General features: G+C 44.7%; 1 long non-coding RNA gene across 1 annotated transcript in view; it reads right to left on the bottom strand.

Moving 5' to 3' along the window:
* Positions 1-2,120: 2,120 nt before the first annotated feature.
* The window catches only part of LOC138261009 (uncharacterized), a 103,124-nt gene continuing 84,220 nt past the window's right edge, over positions 2,121-21,024 (bottom strand). Inside the window, exons 2-3 of the long non-coding RNA XR_011199040.1 lie at positions 18,074-18,170; positions 2,121-3,288 (exon numbers count right to left, since the gene is read on the bottom strand). This is a non-coding gene — a long non-coding RNA (uncharacterized lncRNA). The remainder of the gene's footprint in view (positions 3,289-18,073; positions 18,171-21,024) is intronic.

The following is a 21,024-nucleotide window of genomic DNA, read 5'->3' on the forward strand; positions in this document are numbered from 1 at the left end:
CTCTCGGTTGACTAACAGCAGCTGACCCTGAGTGCCAAGAGACGCCAGACATTTCAATTCAGAACTTGACGGAGGGCTCTGTAATGTGATAGAAAACTTCTGAAATCAGGACGAGGGCACACTTTAAAAGTTATTTGTCCTTGAAGGCTAAGTGGTTAGTTTACTTGGACAAAGAAAAAACAGTAAACTTTCATGACCAGTAATAGTTATTGTTGTGAAGACAGTTCCTGCCTCTAGGTCAGCCTCTGCACCCTCTTCTCAGATGCTCAAACCATGAAACACCTGCTCTGGCTTTCTCTTCTGCCCACACCCGCGTCAGATCATTGCCGTATGATGTGCAAGGCCATACGCACAAGTAAAACCAAACTACCGAGCAGATACTTTTCCCGGGCAACATCTTTGCTACTCTGGTGTCTCCTATGCACCAGTGGAAGCTAAAACCCCAAAGAGTGCACACAGAAACAGGGTGTGTGATGGCATCCCTTTGCATGTTTGTGCTGGCAAGACCATCCCCATGGTGCCACAGGTTCTCAGTGATGCAAAAATTGAGGGGGTCCCATATATCATACTGAAAATGATGGGCGGTAGTAAAAGTATGGTCATAACTGGATGACCACATGGCACCTGGCATCCTCGGCAAGGGAGATAAGGGCCACAAAAGCACGAGCCAATAGAATATGACTCCAGAGGCACTAGTTAGTGGTAACAACAAGTTCGTCTGTAGATACTCCTACCCTTGTACACAGGATGTAAAAGCGTGGATTTTTCAGTGGCTCCACAGACTGTAGTGAGAGATGGGAATGTAAAGGCTTTGATAATTGTTGAAGGCGCCTTTACCCCCAGTAAACAAGATGTGAAAATACATGGACAGTTTCTGATGGGGAGATGAAGACATAAGAGTTTGTAGTTGACATATATAACCTAGTTTTAGAGATGGGGATGTAAAATCATGGCCATGTGCAGACATTTCCATGTACTGTGGTTAGTGCACCAATAAAAGGACATCTCTCTCTCATGAGGGATGAGGATGTGAAGGCAGAACGGGTGAGTAAAGATTCTGTCTTCATATGTATTAAAGTCCCAGGTCAGCACCAAGGCAGCCCTGGAGTGTGAGAAGAGTAGCACAGTTTCCAAGACATCAAGGTCCAGGACCAGTCAGTCACCTTTGAAGCAAGGATCCTTGATGCTTCAGTGACCCTTGAGGTAAGATCTGGGAGAAGACTGTTCGCTATCAGCCAATAGGCAGCAGGCTACCTGTGCCAAGAACATGTCCGTGCACTAGATGCTGGTCTAGGTCAGTGGTGGTTGGTGATGTACATAAATGGTTGGGCGCTTCAAACATACATTAGAAATAAACGTTAAGCAAAGAAAAAGTAAAGGTTTCACTTACCTTTTCCAGCAGCACGTCCTCGATGTTCTGCAGTCCTTGGCTCCAGGTTCCTCTGAGCACAAGGTCCCACAGTCAACTACCTCATCCAATCCAGGCGCTGCTCTCATGCTGTTAAGCAGCATGAGTGAAGCGTCTGGATTGGCTGGAGCAGGCTGCCTCAGCACTCCAAAAGGCACTGGAAGCCTGTGCCTGCTCTCCAGCCCAGCTGTGTGACAGCTGGGTTGGAGAGGCTTGAGGTCGCATGTTCGGCTGGCTGTAGTAAGATAGCCAACCAAACCTACATGCGCACTTCAAACTGACGAGGCCACTCCTCATTGCTGCAAATCAGCAGCATTAACACACTGGCGGCCCAGACCCATAATCCGTTCAGCAGAGAGTAAAAAAATAAAATGGTAATAAAATTATTTTATTACCATTTTATTTTTCACACTTTCTGCAGCTGTGTTGGGGGGCACCCATAGCTCCTAGAGAGGAACCACAGCTGGCCTAGGTAGAACCCCTCTTCTGAATGAGCTGCCCCGGTCTGCTCTAAATCACCAACCCATCTTCTCTGCCTCTTCCCTTTTCCTGATCAGGTTCCCTGAATAGTTAAATCCCTGTTGTTGATTTCCTGTTTGTGCCCAAAGGTGAAGGTGCATCCAACACATTATTTTGTGGCATTAAATGGTTCACAATAAAAAATCCCAGAATCAACCACTCATTTTATTTTCTCCAATGTAAGTTGCCACTTTTTCAAACTTTAATAGCTGAAAGTTAACACTTGTCAGCCGCCATCTTTTTCTGTTCTAGTTATTCTTTGATACAATTCAAGTGGAAAAAGCTGTACATGTTACTTTGTTGTTTCACGTGGATGAATGGAGTTCTCCACATAAGGCAACAAAGTAGCCACATCATGGGAACATTCAGACATCTGCCTATTTTTTTCACAGCTCATGCTCCATGGCCATTGGCAGGTTCAAAACTATACATGTGAACTCTGGTCACAGTTGGAGAGACGCGCAGGTCCTTAGAGGTTGGTAGTTATGGAATTGTGGCTACGCCAGCTCTGTAACCTGCACAGGAAAACCTAAGTGGTTCAGTGCTTTGGTGAATACCAGAAACTGCTTGAACAAGGTTCTCCAGTTTGGGCTTCAGCTCTTCCTAAGAAATCACTGAATGCACTATGTATGTATAAACAAAATATTCTAGTTGTTACCCAAGCTGGATGTCTCACTTTTTTCTTTTATTTTGGTTGTTGCCTGCGCTTTTGGTCTTCCGTTTCCCACATGGCTTTGGCCTGCGTTGGTCCGCCTGTTGAGTGTGATCTGAAGCCGGCCTGTCTTGCTGGCCCCGCTCCTCTTGCACGGATACTTGGTGTCCCCCGGGCTGTGCAGCCACACTTGCATCTCTTTGGTCGGCTAGAAATTCTGTCAGCTTGGCCAGCAATTCTTCCATGTTTTCTGTGCGGTTGCCCACCTCCAGCTGCTTTGCCCATAAAACCCTGTTTTGTGTCTCCAGTTGCCTCAGCGTCTGCTGTTGTCCCTCAACTAATTTCTCAACAGAGCTCAAGCCCAATGACATCTGCATGAAAAAGCTCCGCAGTTCAGTGTACATGAGCCCCATGTCTTTGCGCACGTCCGCTAGCATGTCCGCGTGCTTTGTTTGCAGAGTCAGCATTTCTGTCTCCCAGGAGCCCTGGCTTTCCGCACAATGCGAGCTGTGGTGGTCATCCCGGGGCCCCTCAGGTAAAACGTGTGTGCCACAAGGCGGTGGAGTTTTTGGTTTAATTGATGAGACCATTTGGAACACAGTGGTTTCTTGGCTGCACAAATACTCCTCTTGGCTCTCGATGATGGCGCCGAGAAGGGAAGGCGGCGAATGCCTTGTACATGCTGCATGGCTGCCAGAACCTCCACCATCTAGAAGGAGGGAGAGATGGGGTATAGGTTTAATGGAGTTAATAGACATTGCACTGCAAACATAGAGTTCCAATATTTTGGGGTTTTAGGATGACAAGGACACAGAATCAAGTGCAGGCAAAATAGAGTGCCTCTGCTGGACTGATGTGTTTCAGCTGACATTTTCAGATCAAACTTGCAGTCGTTTTTCTCCCACAGAGCTTTTTTCTGTTTTACAGTCTGTTGCTCTAAGCTCCTCAGTGTTTTAGTTTTATCCCTTTAAATTGGCCAACTTCTATCTAAAAGCCTTGAACTACCACATTAGAGGTTGGAGTGTAAGAAAAAAACTTGAATGTTCTCTTTTGTGACACTATAGTGGCTGACATCCCCTCCCAGAGCTTACTTTATGAAGGCAAGGACAAAAGGACATTTGAGGGGCCATTTTTTCAAAGATTGTTATGAAACTTATTTTACTAATACCGTAAGGGAAGGAGCCATCATAGTTTATATAACACTGACCCTTTCCACTTTGTTTGAATATCCTATTATAAATGGTGCATATGTTGCAATGCGGTGTAATTTTTTCACTATTGTTCGTTATTTAGGGTTTGATTAGAAGTCTGGTGGTCCGCCGCTGCTTTGGTGTTCCGACCACCACATCACGACCCTGGGGTCTGACCACCAGGGTACCGCTGTCTCTGCCAGGATAGGTGATCCCGACGGGCGGATGGCAAGTGCAGATGCACGCAGCGTTGCCCTGCTGATTACAACCTGGTTCTCTGCCAACCTTTTCATGATGGTTTCACTGCCATGAAAAGGCTGGCGGAGAACAGGTGCAGGGGTCCCTCTGCCTAGGACCTTCGTAATGCGCACTGTCTGCTGTGCAGACAGTGTGCATTACAAGGGTGCTGGTGCCCCCTGCGGGCGGCAGCTTTGCTACGGCTTAATTACGAGCCGGTGACAATGCTGCTGCCACTTTCCCGCTGGGCTGGCGGGCGAAAAACCTTGATTTCTGCCCGTCAGCCCAGCGGGAAAGTCATAATGGGTCTGGCGGGGAGGTCGCCACTAAAGTGGCAGCCATCCTGTCGGGAGTTTGGAAGACGGGTGTTCCCATCAGCCAAACTTGTAAAAACGATGGATTTAGGCCCAGATCACTGTACTGGGGGTGAATGTTTGACAATGTTCAGCATTCCGTCCATCACTTGTTGTTTTTGCTTTGTCGCCCTAAGTGGGAAGGGTATGCCCAGACGTGGGTCCCGTGCTTCCCATGCCACTGGATTCAAGCTAGCCTGGCTGATGAGGGGTGAAACCCCGAAACCGGTCCCAGGATGCTTGTTTCCAGTCCAGGGAAGACCTGGCCTAGCAGTTCGGGCTGGACTGTTCCCATGGGGAACAGGGTCAAGACTGATTTGCATATGGCTGGGTCCAAACTGGAATGGCATGGGCAGCAAAAAAACTATGGATTTAGGCCCAGATCACTGTACTGGGGGTGAATGTTTGACAATGTTCAGCATTCCGTCCATCACTTGTTGTTTTTGCTTTGTCGCCCTAAGTGGGAAGGGTATGCCCAGACGAGGGTCCTGTGCTTCCCATGCCACTGGATTCAAGCTAGCCTGGCTGATGAGGGGTGAAACCCCGAAACCGGTCCCAGGATGCTTGTTTCCAGTCCAGGGAAGACCTGGCCTAGCAGTTCGGGCTGGACTGTTCCCATGGGGAACAGGGTCAAGACTGATTTGCATATGGCTGGGTCCAAACTGGAATGGCATGGGCAGCAAAAAGACGATGGATTTAGGCCCAGATCACTGTACTGGGGGTGAATGTTTGACAATGTTCAGCATTCTGTCTATCACTTGTTGTTTTTGCTTTGTCGCCCTAAGTGGGAAGGGTATGCCCAGACGTGGGTCCCGTGCTTCCCATGCCACTGGATTCAAGCTAGCCTGTCTGATGAGGGGTGAAACCCCGAAACCGGTCCCAGGATGCTTGTTTCTAGTCCAGGGAAGACCTGGCCTAGCAGTTCGGGCTGGACTGTTCCCATGGGGAACAGGGTCAAGACTGATTTGCATATGGCTGGGTCCAAACTGGAATGGCATGGGCAGCAAAAAAACGATGGCTTTAGGCCCAGATCACTGTACTGGGGGTGAATGTTTGACAATGTTCAGCATTCCGTCTTTTTCTTTGTCGCCCTAAGTGGGAAGGGTATGCCCAGACGTGGGTCCCGTGCTTCCCATGCCACTGGATTCAAGCTAGCCTGGCTGATGAGGGGTGAAACCCCGAAACCGGTCCCAGGATGCTTGTTTCCAGTCCAGGGAAGACCTGGCCTAGTAGTTCGGGCTGGACTGTTCCCATGGGGAACAGGGTCAAGACTGATTTGCATATGGCTGGGTCCAAACTGGAATGGTATGGGCAGCAAAAAAACGATGGATTTAGGCCCAGATCACTGTACTGGGGGTGAATGTTTGACAATGTTCAGCATTCCGTCCATCACTTGTTGTTTTTGCTTTGTCGCCCTAAGTGAGAAGGGTATGCCCAGACGAGGGTCCCGTGCTTCCCATGCCACTGGATTCAAGCTAGCCTGGCTGATGAGGGGTGAAACCCCAAAACCGGTCCCAGGATGCTTGTTTCCAGTCCAGGGAAGACCTGGCCTAGCAGCTCGGGCTGGACTGTTCCCATGGGGAACAGGGTCAAGACTGATTTGCATATGGCTGGGTCCAAACTGGAATGGCATGGGCAGCAAAAAAACGATGGATTTAGGCCCAGATCACTGTACTGGGGGTGAATGTTTGACAATGTTCAGCATTCCGTCCATCACTTGTTGTTTTTGCTTTGTCGCCCAGACGTGGGTCCCGTGCTTCCCATGCCACTGGATTCAAGCTAGCCTGGCTGATGAGGGGTGAAACCCCGAAACCGGTCCCAGGATGCTTGTTTCCAGTCCAGGGAAGACCTGGCCTAGCAGTTCGGGCTGGACTGTTCCCATGGGGAACAGGGTCAAGACTGATTTGCATATGGCTGGGTCCAAACTGGAATGGCATGGGCAGCAAAAAAAAACGATGGATTTAGGCCCAGATCACTGTACTGGGGGTGAATGTTTGACAATGTTCAGCATTCCGTCCATCACTTGTTGTTTTTGCTTTGTGGCCCTAAGTGGGAAGGGTATGCCCAGACGTGGGTCCCGTGCTTCCCATGCCACTGGATTCAAGCTAGCCTGGCTGATGAGGGGTGAAACCCCGAAACCGGTCCCAGGATGCTTGTTTCCAGTCCAGGGAAGACCTGGCCTAGCAGTTCGGGCTGGACTGTTCCCATGGGGAACAGGGTCAAGACTGATTTGCATATGGCTGGGTCCAAACTGGAATGGCATGGGCAGCAAAAAAACTATGGATTTAGGCCCAGATCACTGTACTGGGGGTGAATGTTTGACATTGTTCAGCATTCCGTCCATCACTTGTTGTTTTTGCTTTGTCGCCCTAAGTGGGAAGGGTATGCCCAGACGTGGGTCCTGTGCTTCCCATGCCACTGGATTCAAGCTAGCCTGGCTGATGAGGGGCGAAACCCCGAAACCGGTCCCAGGATGCTTGTTTCCAGTCCAGGGAAGACCTGGCCTAGCAGTTCGGGCTGGACTGTTCCCATGGGGAACAGGGTCAAGACTGATTTGCATATGGCTGGGTCCAAACTGGAATGCCATGGGCAGCAAAAAAACGATGGATTTAGGCCCAGATCACTGTACTGGGGGTGAATGTTTGACAATGTTCAGCATTCCGTCCATCACTTGTTGTTTTTGCCACTTTCCCGCTGGGCTGGCGGGTGAAAAACCTTGATTTCTGCCCGTCAGCCCAGCGGGAAAGTCATAATGGGTCTGGCGGGGAGGTCGCCGCTAAAGTGGCAGCCATCCTGTCGGGAGTTTGGAAGACGGGTGTTCCCATCAGCCAAACTTGTAATGATGGCCTTAATGATTTGTGCTTAGTACTATATTTTATTTATCTAACAACTATTGGGCTGATTCAATAAGAGTTTGCTTTAAGTAGGTGTGTCTCATTCTCGTACTCCTCCTGGCTTCTTACTGAACTTTATATGGACTCATGACTTACTCCTGGCTTACTTTCAGGCCCAGTTCACAAAGGTAAACCTAGATGCAGAGATACCCACACTTGCAGATGTATGCTGATGCCTAAACGTAAATCTCCACCTAGATGCAATTCACTAAGTTGGGCAGAGATGTATACCACATAGTAGGAGCATGTCACTCCAACCCCACGTTTGAGGAAGCGATGACACATACAATTGAAAATTTAATGATAAAATTACTACTAGAAAATATCCAGGCATAGTTTAAGAACACATCACCCAAAAGGTATTATACATATAATAGGTGTAGATATTTAACTATGCTATTTAGAACCACAGATTAAAAAGAATACATGTAAGGCATCACCTGAAGAAAATGAAACACCTGACAAATGTTAACACTAGGATCACATAAATAAGGCTGCTCTGACCCTCTGACCTCTTAGCCTTGTGCTGTGAGACATTGCGGAGCCTGGTATCATATATATATATATATATATATATATATATATATATAGTGTGTGTGTGTGTGTGTGTAAGAGAGCGAGAAAGAGGCATGCAGTGGGTTTCTGAGTGTGTAACAAGTAGTGCTAGATGTGAGATGAGACATGCTTTTTTAAATGAATTGACAATTTACGTTTGTCGCTTCTATGTGTGTGCATTTGTTATGTTTACATTTTGGTGATATTTGCAGTTTTTCACATTTGCTATATTATATTATTATTATTTACATTTGTGAAATGTGCTGTGTATAGGTGTTGAGAATGTCAAAATGTATGACTTTCTAATTATTTTTTTCTTTTCTATTTTTATGTTTATCCAATGTGGTTTATGTAGAGGTTTGCAATGTCTAAAGTAATATGACCATTTGTAGCTTATATACTTTTATTTTTAAGGTCTTGGGCTCTGCTCTGTTAGAGACAATCCCTGCAGCCTTAAATGTGTAGGTCCTTCACTTGCAGTACCTGTGAGTGGCCATGTGGAGTATGTGACTTACTCCAAGGCCTGGCTGCGGTAGGGCTGCGCCTGTATGGGCTGCAGTTCTGGCGTAATAATTGCGGGTGTAACTTTAGTGAATTACAACGGACTTACACTGGCTTACTCTTGAAGCCAGGTGTACTACAGAGTAAATCTCTGTAAGTTGGAGGCCTTAGTGATTCGGGCCCAGGGTATAATACCAGCGTAGGTGGAAATCTCTGCATGTAGCTCAGTGGATTGCATTTACAGGTATGTGAAGTAATAATACTAGAGTATTACTTCGCCTACTTCAAAATGCCTCTATGAAGTATTAAAAAGTCTGGCTTGACAGAGCAGCCTATTTAAGACCTATTGTCATCCATGTTTTACAACATACATCAAGTTGGTTTGGTTGCACCCAGAGGAGTATTTCTTTATCACCTCAAGCTATTGGCTACTTTGTGTATCATTCCGCTTCCTATGAAGTGCTTGAACTGCTGTGAACAAGGGACTGTTGAACATCCCAGAAGTATGCTGAATCATCACAAGTTATGGCCCAGATGAACTATTATTCTATTTGCAAAAAGTGGTCAAAAATTGAGCGCTAACTTTTTGCAAGAAGAATCAGATTTTGCAAACCAAAATATATACTAATAGGTTGTTGAAAGCAAAATTGAGAGGGCTGCAGAACAACCTGCCCATGAAAATATTTTAGGCAGGTTGCAGTTGGCAACTTCTGAGACTGACTGCAACCAGAGAGACAGTGGCCTTCAAGACTCAACAGACCACGTTTTTTCTTAAAAAAACAAAAAGACCATGTACCTTTCAGGGACCTCTGCCTACTCCCCCTGAGTCTGCTACCTCAATTCCCAAAGGGGAAGGAGTCTCCAAAGGAACCCTTAAACTTTGTGAATCAGTTACCACCTCCTTTAAGGATTTGGTAGGTGATCAGTTGTTTGCAACAGGAATTGTGGTTGCAATGATATATTCAACATTGAATCGCAAATTGGAAGGCATGCCCCTTACACATTGTAATCTGGTATGGGTCACAGATCCCATTTTACGAGTTGGAAACACTTTTTTAGAAATGGCCTCTTGCACTTGCACCCCTTATAATTTTGAGAATGCACTGTATGTAGAAAATAAATTACTTTTTAAAAATGTTTTAGTCCGGGTCGTCTATTTGCTTTTTGAATTACAAAATAAATCTATATTTATTTGTATTGATTGACTACACCTGTGGGGATTAATTCCGTGAGCCCTAGTGGTCTGAATGATGCTTTGTTTTTATATTGTGAGACCTATGAAGGCACAATCAATGAAATATAAAATTTTATTAATGAGTGACCTATTATTCAGGAGCAGCTCATTAATCAGGCTTAATTTCTCAAAATACCACAGAAACGTCACAACAGGCAGGTTCTCACCATATGGAAGTCATTGCCTGGTTTACCCATCATTTCGTACATACACAATCTATACGCTGCCTTAGGGGCAACTGTGCAGGAATTGATGTAAACTGGCCTTTGACATCCTGACGGGATTTCTCATTTTGATCTTTAATGGATAAACATTACAAAACCTGAAAAAGGTTATAAAAAACATCCAATGCGTATGTAGTGTTTTTGTTTAAAAAAAACATCTAATTTTAGGGGCATTCACAAAATTGCTTATCACTGTTTTCTCTACTAAGTCATAGCTGATTACCTGAAGTTAATTATTTTATTATGTTTTCAACTCTGTATATGCAGAATACTATTGAGCTCATGACCACTCATGGGTGTTTGTGTAAACTGTGATTCTCAGCAACACACTCATCACTGGTTCTATGATACCCTTGGTGAGCATTTGAACTGGAGTTATCTGTACAACAAAAATCAAAAGATAGAAATTTGGTTTCCAGCAAGTGTACGCCGAAACGTACGAATTTTGGAGCCCTGAAAAAGGCCCGGAGGGTGAAACATACGTGAGCTGTCATTTCTGCATACATATATTAAAGGACACCAGGTGCGAAATGAAAGGAAAAGACGAGAAAGAAATAAAGCAAAACTTGTATTTTCCAATAAGCTTAGAATGTAATGGGATGTAATGCGTCCTTAATTTGTAAATAAAAACTTGCCGGTGCCGAAAGCCCTCTTCTTAAACACGCGGCTGATGCAATTAAATGTGCTAACACGGAATACTGAGGTGGCATAATCCTGAAGCCATCTCGGGCCTCTTCAATCCATTTACAGCCACTCCCTTCCCCTTCAGCTCTCTATCGCAGCTTTCTGCTTTCTCCCTTTGTGACGCTTTTTTCATTCTTCTCTTCCTCCGTCTTTCCCAAATGTGTCTTTTGCTCTCAGAAAATGCATGAAGCAGAAGAATAAGCGCCGGCCTTCAAAAATAAACATCAACATTAGAGACTGTTTATTTACAGACTTCCTTGTTCTTCATATAGACTACATCCAGGTGGACGAGGACATGAAATAAAGTACTCACCACCTACGTACTAAACTAAACACTGAGACAGGGAGACGACTATGTTTAAGAAATTATGGGACATGTTTACAAGCCCTTAGCGCCTTCTTGCGCCACATGCGTAATTTTTTTTTATGGTAATGTGGCATTAGGAAGGCATTTTGCTGCCCCAGATTTACAAAGTGGTGCAATGCACGCATTGCGCCACTTTGCACCCCCTTCCGCCACATTATGCCTGTATCAGGCATAATGTATGCAAAGCGGGGCGTTTTGGCGCAGTAAGGCCTGAAAAAATAGTGCAGTGAAATCTACAAGATTTCACTTAATCATTTTTCCCATAATTTTTAATGCCGACTAACAGCAGGCGTTAAAATGACGCACCCATTGAAATCAATGGGTCTCCCTGCACTTTGCTGCATTAACGTCAACATTTTTGACGCTAGTGCAGCAAAGCGTCACAATAGCATCAAAAATGTTGATGCAGTTGTCCTAATGACCGCCATGGTGCGATGAATTGTAAATACGACACACCCATGCCTTCGTTCTGTGGGGCAGGGACGACGCAAGTAAACTGGCGCGTCAGTGCTGAAGCGCCAGTTTCTTGTATATCTGCCCCTCTGTGTGCATTTGAATAGTGATTTTGCACAAGTACACGTTTGTATAAGAATGATCTCACATGGATAATATTCTACACAAGAAGTCCAGTACCATATATTCTTTTTAATTCCATTTTTTAAATTAAAACTTTTGGCATCATTTATGGCTTTGTAAGGGGTTGTTGAAAGAAGGTTCTAACCAAATGTAGCTAACGTATGTGGTACCCAGTATGAATTTGCTAACCTATTGGCAGTTCTACAAAAAAATATATGTAGATTTGTTCCCACGGGCAGGCCGGTTCTCTTGTTTTATATTTGTTCAGCAACATCACAATGCCCGGGTTAGGTGTTGCCTACAATTTAAGATCCTTTGTAGTGATCCCTTGGACACTGTCCAGCCAGCCAGCCCCCTCCATCCTTCCAGATCCTCATATTCATTCAGGATTTTTGGAAGCATTTGGAAGCTGCTGATAATTGGTGATAAGAACCAGAAACTGTGCAATACTTTTTTATTCAGTTAAGACCAGAGTACTGCACAAACCCACCCTGGTTACACAGCTCCATTATACCTCAAAGACAGTTATCTTTCTCAAAATGTTGCACTGATATTGAATTAGAATCCATACTTGACACCTTGTTGCATTGATTTTTGCCTCCATCTGCTGTTCTCTCATTCGCTCAGGATTCTTTTTTTTTCATTTTGTTTTTGGGATATTACCACCTATGCTGCATTTGTTGGACATCAACGAGTCAATCTTTATCTATCTTTCCAGCCTTCTTATCCCTGAGGTGCATTGCCTTAAATGTCTGGAGAACCTTTACCCAGCTATCTATCGGCAGCAGTGGGAGTTTGGGGTGCCATTCCAGGCAGCCTGCAGATGTACCAAGCTGTCCATTGATGGGGGCATCCTGAGCCTGCCTCTGTGAGGGGGATCAAGGTGTCAAAATAGGCTTTACTTCGAGTTTTCCGATGCTATTGAGTAGGACCAGCACCTCCATTTTTAGAGCTACCCTGGCAAGGCCTGAACTCAGTTTCTCAACAATGCTGATCCAGTCTTAGCTAAATCTATTCACAATGATGTTTTAATGCAGATTGATTCAGGGGTTGATACAACTTATCCGAAATGCCTTCAACATGACTCTGAAAAGTTTGATTTAAAACCTTGCTTTGTCTCAGATCTCATAAAAGAGTGAAAGGAAATTCCACCACCAGCTGGGACCCCCAACATGGAACATTTAGATCCCCAGTGTAGCTACCCTGCGCCATAAAGGATAAAACACCATTAACAGCTGTTTTAGGGTGCAGCACACATACCCTAGTTTTGGGCCTATCTGTAATCTTTAATTACTCTGATGGCATTTGTCAGCTCAAGCAACTTCTGGTGGATCGTAAATTTACTTTACATACACCTAAACAATCATATTACAGCTTCTCTTTCAATCGCGGCTGTCCGACCAGCATGCTAATCTAAATCAAATTCTTGACAAAACACATCTGGTAGTCTTTCCAGTCATCCATGCCCCTTGGTCCACAAAACCATTTGAGGTACAAAAGCACCTGTGGAATCTGGAGGATCTCTCTTATCGTCCTCCATAAGAGTCTCGATTTCAACTCCATTTCTACTAAATGCTGCACATGAGCTGCCTCAAGCTGCATTGGTTCCACAACACTTCTTTATATGGCTAAATCATCTTTCAGTTTAATGGAATTTTTATTTCAGCCAGATTATTCTTCTAATCTTTCTTAGGCATAACTCATCGCTGGGTGAAATCATTCTCTGTAAACCTGAATATTACTTAAACCTTGAAGTTCTGTATCTATCAAATCAAGGAGTTGGTTCTTATTCAAAGATTCTTCAATACTTATTCTGGACATACAACTTGCAACAACCTTCCAATTTCCTCCTGGATTACATGTCTAATGTCTAAGATTTCAAGCTTCCAGATGGTGTGCATGCTCATTCCACCAGGTCTTAGAAGCTGATTTAGAATTTGATAGATAGTACCATCATGGTGGCAGCGGACATTACCTCCACTATCCCGATGGACTACTGTCTCTCAAATATAGACATTACTTCTGCAGCAGTCATCCATGTACACTGAAAGGAGCCATCATCACAGTGGTTCTTTCAATGAACACAATGTTTTGCGGATAGTAGCCATTTACTTTCATGGTTTCTTTTTGTCTGACCCTCACCTGCAGGATTTTCTTGGCGGTGACAGACAGGAAAGAACAAGACCTTACAGAGGCCATCCTAAACAGAGCGGCTGGTGTAATGTCCTTCCTCCAACACCCCTGATATGTCTGGCCATTGGAGAAAGATGTCCACTGACTGAGCCAGCTCAAGCTTTGTCTCTGAAAAACGTAAGGTCTGTCCATCTCTAGGTTAGGAGGTGGACTGTGCATTTAGTAGACCGGGTAGTACTTTGTGTTTGTGAAGGAGAAGCCTGTCTGCCAAATTAAAAATCAGGGCTTTTGTCTGTATCTCTGAAATTCCACCATGGACATCTGTAAGACAGCCAAATGTGCTATGTCATATTCATTCTACAAGTATTACTCTTGGATGTCAGTTGCAGAGCTCACTCAAAGTTTGGATAATATGGATAATATGCTTTTTCCTTTCCCTTCTGATGTTCTTTGCAGTCAATCTCGCTGGTCCTTGGGTCTTAGCAATCAGTTCCCAGTATTTAGGAATGTGAAGAAGTCTGGTGATAAAGAACGAAAAGAAACAGTATTCCTCATTATACTTTTGATTCCTGCATCGGCTCGTGCCCCAAAACATGGCCCTGATATGTTTACATAAATAGATCTAAATGGGAAATACTTACATAGTCAGTCAGTCATGAATCTGAGTCTCAGTGAGCAAATTTATACCCACAACCAATGCCTAAATTCCACCCTCCATCTCAAGCTAGTATCTACAGTCCTACTTGGTCTATTTCACATTAACTTAGGATGAGACAAATTTGAAAGGAAGAAAAGAGCCACATTGGAAGGATGCACAAGTTGAGAATATACTATTATTCGCTATTAATCAGCGGCGGCACCTCCGATAGGGTGGAGGAGTGTTGCCCCCCCGCCAGCAGCAGAAACTGCAAAACTTTCACAACAAGGGGATAATAAACTATTTTACTATCCTCTTGTTGTGAAAGGGGCGGGCATCTGGGGTGAGGATCTGAGAGGGGGAGTGCTCAACACTCACCCGCACTGCGCATGTATGTTTGGACGGCCAGCTCGGGCCCGCCAAACACACATGCGCGGTAGGCTCTCTCCAGCCCAGCAACACAGTTGCTGGGCTGGAGAGAGCTTGCACAGGCTCCCAGTCTGCCTGGGTGCCCCCAGCCAGGGCGCTCCCAGCCAATCCTGATGCTGCGTAGAGAAGCGTCAGGATTGGCCACGGGGCAGGCTGGGAGCCTGTGCTTGCATGCAGCCATCAGGGAAGAGGAGCGCTGCGTGGGACTGCGCCGAAAAGGTAAGTGTTTTTTTAAAATTTAATTTAATTACATTTTAGGTGCCCCCTCACCCCCACGTGCAGCACCCGCCCCGCTCCTTTCGAGCGAAGCGGGCCGTGACTGCTATTAGTGTAATAAAAAATGGAGCATATTACCTGGAATGGGCCTTTGATGGCAGCTAAAGTAAGTAAAAAATGCATTTAAATAAGTGCTGTATGTGTGGTTGTGGTTGTGAGTGCATGTATATGAGAGACAGTGTTTGCCAGTGAGTGAATTGAATTGAGTCTAAGAATGTGGTGCTACACTTGCAGATCTGTTGTAGGCCCAGGCGTACTGAAGGTAATTTTTGTCTTATAGAGACCACAAGTAGTAAAATATTGGTGCTGGCATATTTAAGGCACACTGGAAGTAATTGTGGCATAATGGGCACCTATGGTAAAATACTAGTAATGGAATACCAGAGATAACTCAGGCATGTGAGGCACCTTAGAAAAATGGCGGTACTGGCACACTGGAGGTATTTCTCAGCCCGACTTATGGGAGGGGCAACCATGACTAAATGCTGCCCCTGACTTACTGAGGTAGTGTTTGACTATACGGTCACCTATCATAGATGGATGGCATAAATGGAACAATAGCGCACTGGAATATTAGGGGCGTCTATGTCCTGGTGCAACCATGATTAAATGCTAGCCCTGGTACAATAGAAGTAATTTGTGACATATGGTGGTAGACATAGAACTTTTTTAAAAAAATAAATGGAGCAAAATTCCTAGGAAGCATCAGGTTTCATTGGCTTGGCACACAGTGGAAGGATTTGAAAATGTAACAATGCCATTACAGCACACATGAGTGCAAAGTGTGCTTTACAATGCACTATAAAACCGCATTCATTTAAAAATGTTCTTGGGGGTTGGGAGAGGGGTGCCTCAGTAAAGGTCTGTTGTTTTTTTTTTGCTTCGCTCTCTAGTACCAAAATACAATGAAAGTATTAATTCCTAGAAATTTCAAAGATCAAATCAGCATAGGTGGTGTCTGTGATTGGTGTTTGCCTGTGTTGTGTTGTTTGTTAATCGTGACGTTCTTTTGGAACTTCAGAGATATCAATTATTGTGACTCACCATGGTTAAGGTCGTGTGACATGAATTCCTTGAAAAAAATGAGTCATATGTTGTCATTTCCTGTGATGTCATTGAGGTTAAAGGGCATGTGATATCACTTCCGCTACCCCTGGTATTCTGATGGATTGATGCCCATAACCACCAGGCACTATTTTTCCTGCAAGTCTAAAATATGACTTCTACAGGATGGTGGTTAGACTCATGCTTTAAAAACATCACGAGACAAAGATGGGGAGAGCAAGATAAGCTACAATAGGCAGTCTTGCAATCCATGACTGATGTAACTATGCTCAATGTTGTTGTGGGTGTTACTTGAGGCACTGTTCAGAATTTTTCATAAAAAGTTGGGGCTTCAATGCCCTCTTATGTGGTGGTCAAATGAATCTGAAGTGGCTTCCTGCACAGTGCCATGTTGGGAAATACCCATATACCTGTGCTAAAACTTACTGCCAGAGCTGTTGCAGATCCTAGTTTGCAATGGTTGTAGACTTGCTGCCTGGGTGTTTGAGAAGTAGCCCACAGCCCAGTGGTGCAGAATGACACTCATAGTTTTTCAGAAGTGAACTAACTGTAGTAAACATGGAAAGCTTACACACAGGCCTTCTTTGAAAGTTAAGGAATCCTAAAGTGAGTACTTTCAATACTTTTGATTAAGTGACTTACGAGGTACCACCGCTGTGACTGTACTGCAAAGCCTCTCAGGCCCTTCGGTGAAAGTTGTGCTGTTGTGATTCTCTTCCTGCAGAATTTGTGGATGTTCTTCGCTCAGACCTTCAGACGCTGTTAATGGCGGCCACCTCCCGCCCTGGCACTCGATGTCCTTCCAACACCTCTTGATGTCCTGGACTGTCCTGTTGCCCTGGCCGACTTTGTTGACACTGCCCAGGATGCTCTCCCATATCTGTTTCTTGGCCAGCATTGACAGCTTTTTGGAAGTGGTCCCAAAAAGGTTCTCGTAGTGGCCGTACACTTCCTGGACAAGGACAGACAACTCCTGGACTGTGAACGGGGATGTCTTCTGCTCTTCTGGGCCAAAACCCTTCTCTTTCTCTGTCATGATAGTCTTAAAACTTCAGGCAAACTGCCCTGACCTGGTAGACAGGCGGGTAGTACTCCAGCCTTGTGTGCCACCCAAGATCTGAGGCTGCTATGCACTATTGTAGGGATGTGTCCCACTGTGTTGGCAACACAACCGCAGGTTCACACATCCCTCCCATGTTCTTTGCCTATCCTGGGGGGACTCCACATGCATCACTGCTCAGCATTCACAGTGATCGTGATATCATTGTACACTTCCTCGTGTAGCGGAGCACTCGGTGTGAACCCTTCTCCTGGCCAGGACCTCTTATCTCCATATGTACCTCATGAGCACCACTGTCTTCCTGGATTATCCTCAGGGCTGGAGCCAACGCAGTTCCGCGTGTTCACAACTCATGGGGGGCCCGTCCCCAGGTGCCGATGGTCAGTGGCAGCAGGTGGGTGAGAGCATCTCACTGGGGATCCAGGTGTGTTCCATCAGTGTCATGCCAGCAGTGTGGTCATAGTGGCAACACATGAAGGTTCTAGAACTCAGACTGGATCCACCAAAGTGTTCTGCATTCCTGTGTCAACCAGGGACACCACCTCTGACTGCTAGAGAGGTCACTCATAACGAACAGGTTAACAAGTATAAAACTCTTTAATCAGGACAATCACCCGTGATAAGACAGGCAAATTCCCCTACCACAAGAAGCACTATGTAGTGTAAATAAAGACAACTAGGGCAAACATGGCAGACATCCAGGAATTATGTTTAGGATATATTTAAGGCTTGGAAATCCCCACAGTATTAAATAATACAAACAGGTTTTCAGATAGCCCCATAGATTTGAGTGTGCTTTACAAATTGCAACTGTGAAGCCTCCAATGCATTAACAACATTGCCAATGAAGGCCTCGCTTAGTCTTTCAGTCCACATCTTGTACCATTCTGGAAATTTTGCAAATTCACATGTCTGATCTCTTATTTTCAGATGTGAAGAACAAAATATGGGAGCATTCCATTGGTCCTTATTGCTACACGCCAGAAGGAGGATGTCTTCTATGCAGGAATAAGGGGGCACAGACAGTTCACAAACACATGATTCAGAAGAGAAGGTCATTGGCAACTTTCTTCACCAACCTGCCAACTGTCCATGAGTTTCTCTTGTTTGTCTGCATTCCTTCTCCTGTCTCAGCCTTGCATGATCAGCTCAACTTCCTCTCTTTCATAACATGCCCTGTAAGTGCAACAAACCTTCTCTTTATATTGATTCATCTGATGATATCTCACATAGTAAAGTTCACCTAACGAAAATAACATTGAAAAAGGATAACCTGCCCAAGGCAAACTCCAGGTAGCTTTCGTAGTACATTTGGGACAGTTCACAATGCTCTTCTATGTCTAACCATCTCGCGTGTTTGCATTCCCTAGCAGGTCACTGATTCCCTAACAGATTCTGCTGAGACCTGTCTCCAGATTAGCCATTCAGAAACCAGTATTAATCAAACTCACGCTCTCACCACTCATTAAAAGTCCTTTCTGTAACCTACGTCTCCAGACTTCTCTAGACTCTTCACTGCCATCCCAGCATTCCACTCTCCGTCTCCTTCCATTTTTCTCAAACTCACCTCTGCTTGTTGTAGAAGGACAGTTCCACGATTCCACACTCAGGTTTTCCTTTCTCTTTTTGCCCTAAGGTAACTATAACTTGCACCCTTGCCATGCATTGCTAATTACCCCACATATTACATCAGTCACAACATCTTCTATGATATCATGGATAATGTCACTGCAACCTTTGCAATAAAAGTATTGATGGGAAAACTGTTCATGACTGGGCGGGAGTTATACTTACCTCAGGGCATGAGTTATAGTTTTTTTAGATAAGTATAAGCTATAACTGCTGAATTTCTATGTTTTGTGTGTGTGTGAAATGTGAACCTAACTATAATGTCCCTGTAACCTTTATAGATAGATAGATAGATAGATAGATAAATAGATAGATAGATAGATAGATAGATAGATAGATAGATAGATAGATAGATAGATAGATAGATTCCTTCACTCAGTCAGCTCTCAGATCCGTGACATAGCGGCACAGATGAAGTCAGTCCCAATCCAGCGATGATAAACAATCATTTATTTATTTATAGTGAGCACCCATGTATTTAGCAATTTATATAGCAATATATATATATATGTACACACTGAACAAAAACAAAGGATACATGGACGTTATAGTTAGGTTCTGAATTTACTCGTACAAAACCATAGAAATTCAGCATTTATTGTTACTTGAGCTAACTATAACTGGTGCTCCCATAATGCACTGCTTATGAGCTCACATAGAACATCACTCATGATATGGTCAGTCACATCACTCATGACATCTCATATGGCATCACCGATGACCAGTGCTTAATTTGTGTTTGTTGTTTCCGGTGCAGAGCACCAGCACCTAGTTTTCAGGGTCGGCACTTAATTTTCTGCCTCAAGCATTTACTGACACATATGGGAAAGACGGGGAAGAGAAATAGAAAAAGCCTCACTAAAGGAGAAATCAGAAAGCTGCAAGAGTGAGCTGAAGGGGCAGGGAGCGGCTCTAAATGGATTAAAGAGACACAAGAAGGCTTCAGGATTACACTGCCTCAGTATTCCCTGTTCGCTCATTTAATTGAAGCAGCCGCGTGTTTCAGAGGAGAGCTTTGGGCACCGGCACATTTTTATTTACAAATTAAGAACTGCTGATGACATCATTCACACAAACAGCTATACACCTACTCATCTGCCCCAGGGGTGGTGGTCCCTGGGGCACGGTGGGGCCACGTGCCCCCCGCTCCAACTACAGTCTTGCCCTGTTGGGTGGTGGACCCTGGGGGATGGGGGTCCAAAAGAGACCCCCTTTGTTTTTTAAAATATTTGTCCTAGCGGGTGGTGGTCCCTGGGTCACGGGGTGCATTAGGGACCCTCTTTATTTTTTTAAACATTTGCCCCAGGGGGTGGTGGGCACTCCACTCCAACTACAGTCTTGCCCTTGGGGGTTGGGAAAGTTTCATGAAGATTCGTCAAGCGGTGCCAAAGATATAGGCAAGTAAAAAAAAGTTTTTGCATAGAAACGTGATCCTACCTATAACTACCTAGTAGCGACCGCCACTAGGTAATATATATATATATATATATATATATATATATATATATATACATACACATACACATATATATATATATATATCTTACTGATAAAGACAGTGAGTTTGAAGGTGAATTATGGTTCTGGCTCAAAAGCCCCAAGCTACTGAAATTTGGCAGTTATGTTTCGTAGCACATACAACACACATCATATATCAGGCTTCTCCAGCAGGTAGCTCGTGAGCTACTCGTAGCTCTCTAGTTACCTGTAAGTAGCTCTCCTGTGAGCAGCCTGGTCTACAAAATTAGAAGCTTTTGTTTGCTTGAATATCTATACAAAAATTTAAAATGTGTATTAGAAACCTCTCAAGGCCTCCATGGTTGTGGATATTGTCTGCCCAAGTGTAATATTCGTGAATTTTTTTAAAACAAATCAGGAATTTCTCAGCTCTTTCCCAGCCAATCACATTTGTTAAAGAATTCAAAAGTTATTGGCAGCAATCTGTAATTTTATAGAAACATTTCCTTTTCGCATGGCACTTTGGTGAACTCCCCTGAATAAATAAAGAATGTGTTGAGGAAGACTTCAGTGCTTAATGAAACTTGAGGGGGGCCCCCCCAGCAAACTACCTGGAGGGGGACCCCCTTCCTCTGGACCCAGTCAGAGGCCTGCCACCCATGCACAGCGTACTGTGCTGGGGGGATCCCCAAACTTGCCCCCCCCGCACTGCGAGGGCTGCGGGGCCTTTGTTATGCCACTTGAAGACTAGCCTGGTCATTTAGTGTATGGTGAATTGCCTGTCAGTCCAGCCAGCTGGCAGAGGCCATGTATGTCCCTGCAGTCCTTGGATATTGCTTTGTTGAAAGCAGGGCCTGTCCTAGGGTTTGTGGGGCCCCAGGCAGAATCGGAACATGTGAGTCCCCTGAAAGATGTGACATCACAGGAAGTGACATCATAGGAA

This window comes from Pleurodeles waltl, chromosome 10 (genome assembly GCF_031143425.1).
Source record: "Pleurodeles waltl isolate 20211129_DDA chromosome 10, aPleWal1.hap1.20221129, whole genome shotgun sequence".
Classification (NCBI taxonomy): domain Eukaryota; kingdom Metazoa; phylum Chordata; class Amphibia; order Caudata; family Salamandridae; genus Pleurodeles; species Pleurodeles waltl.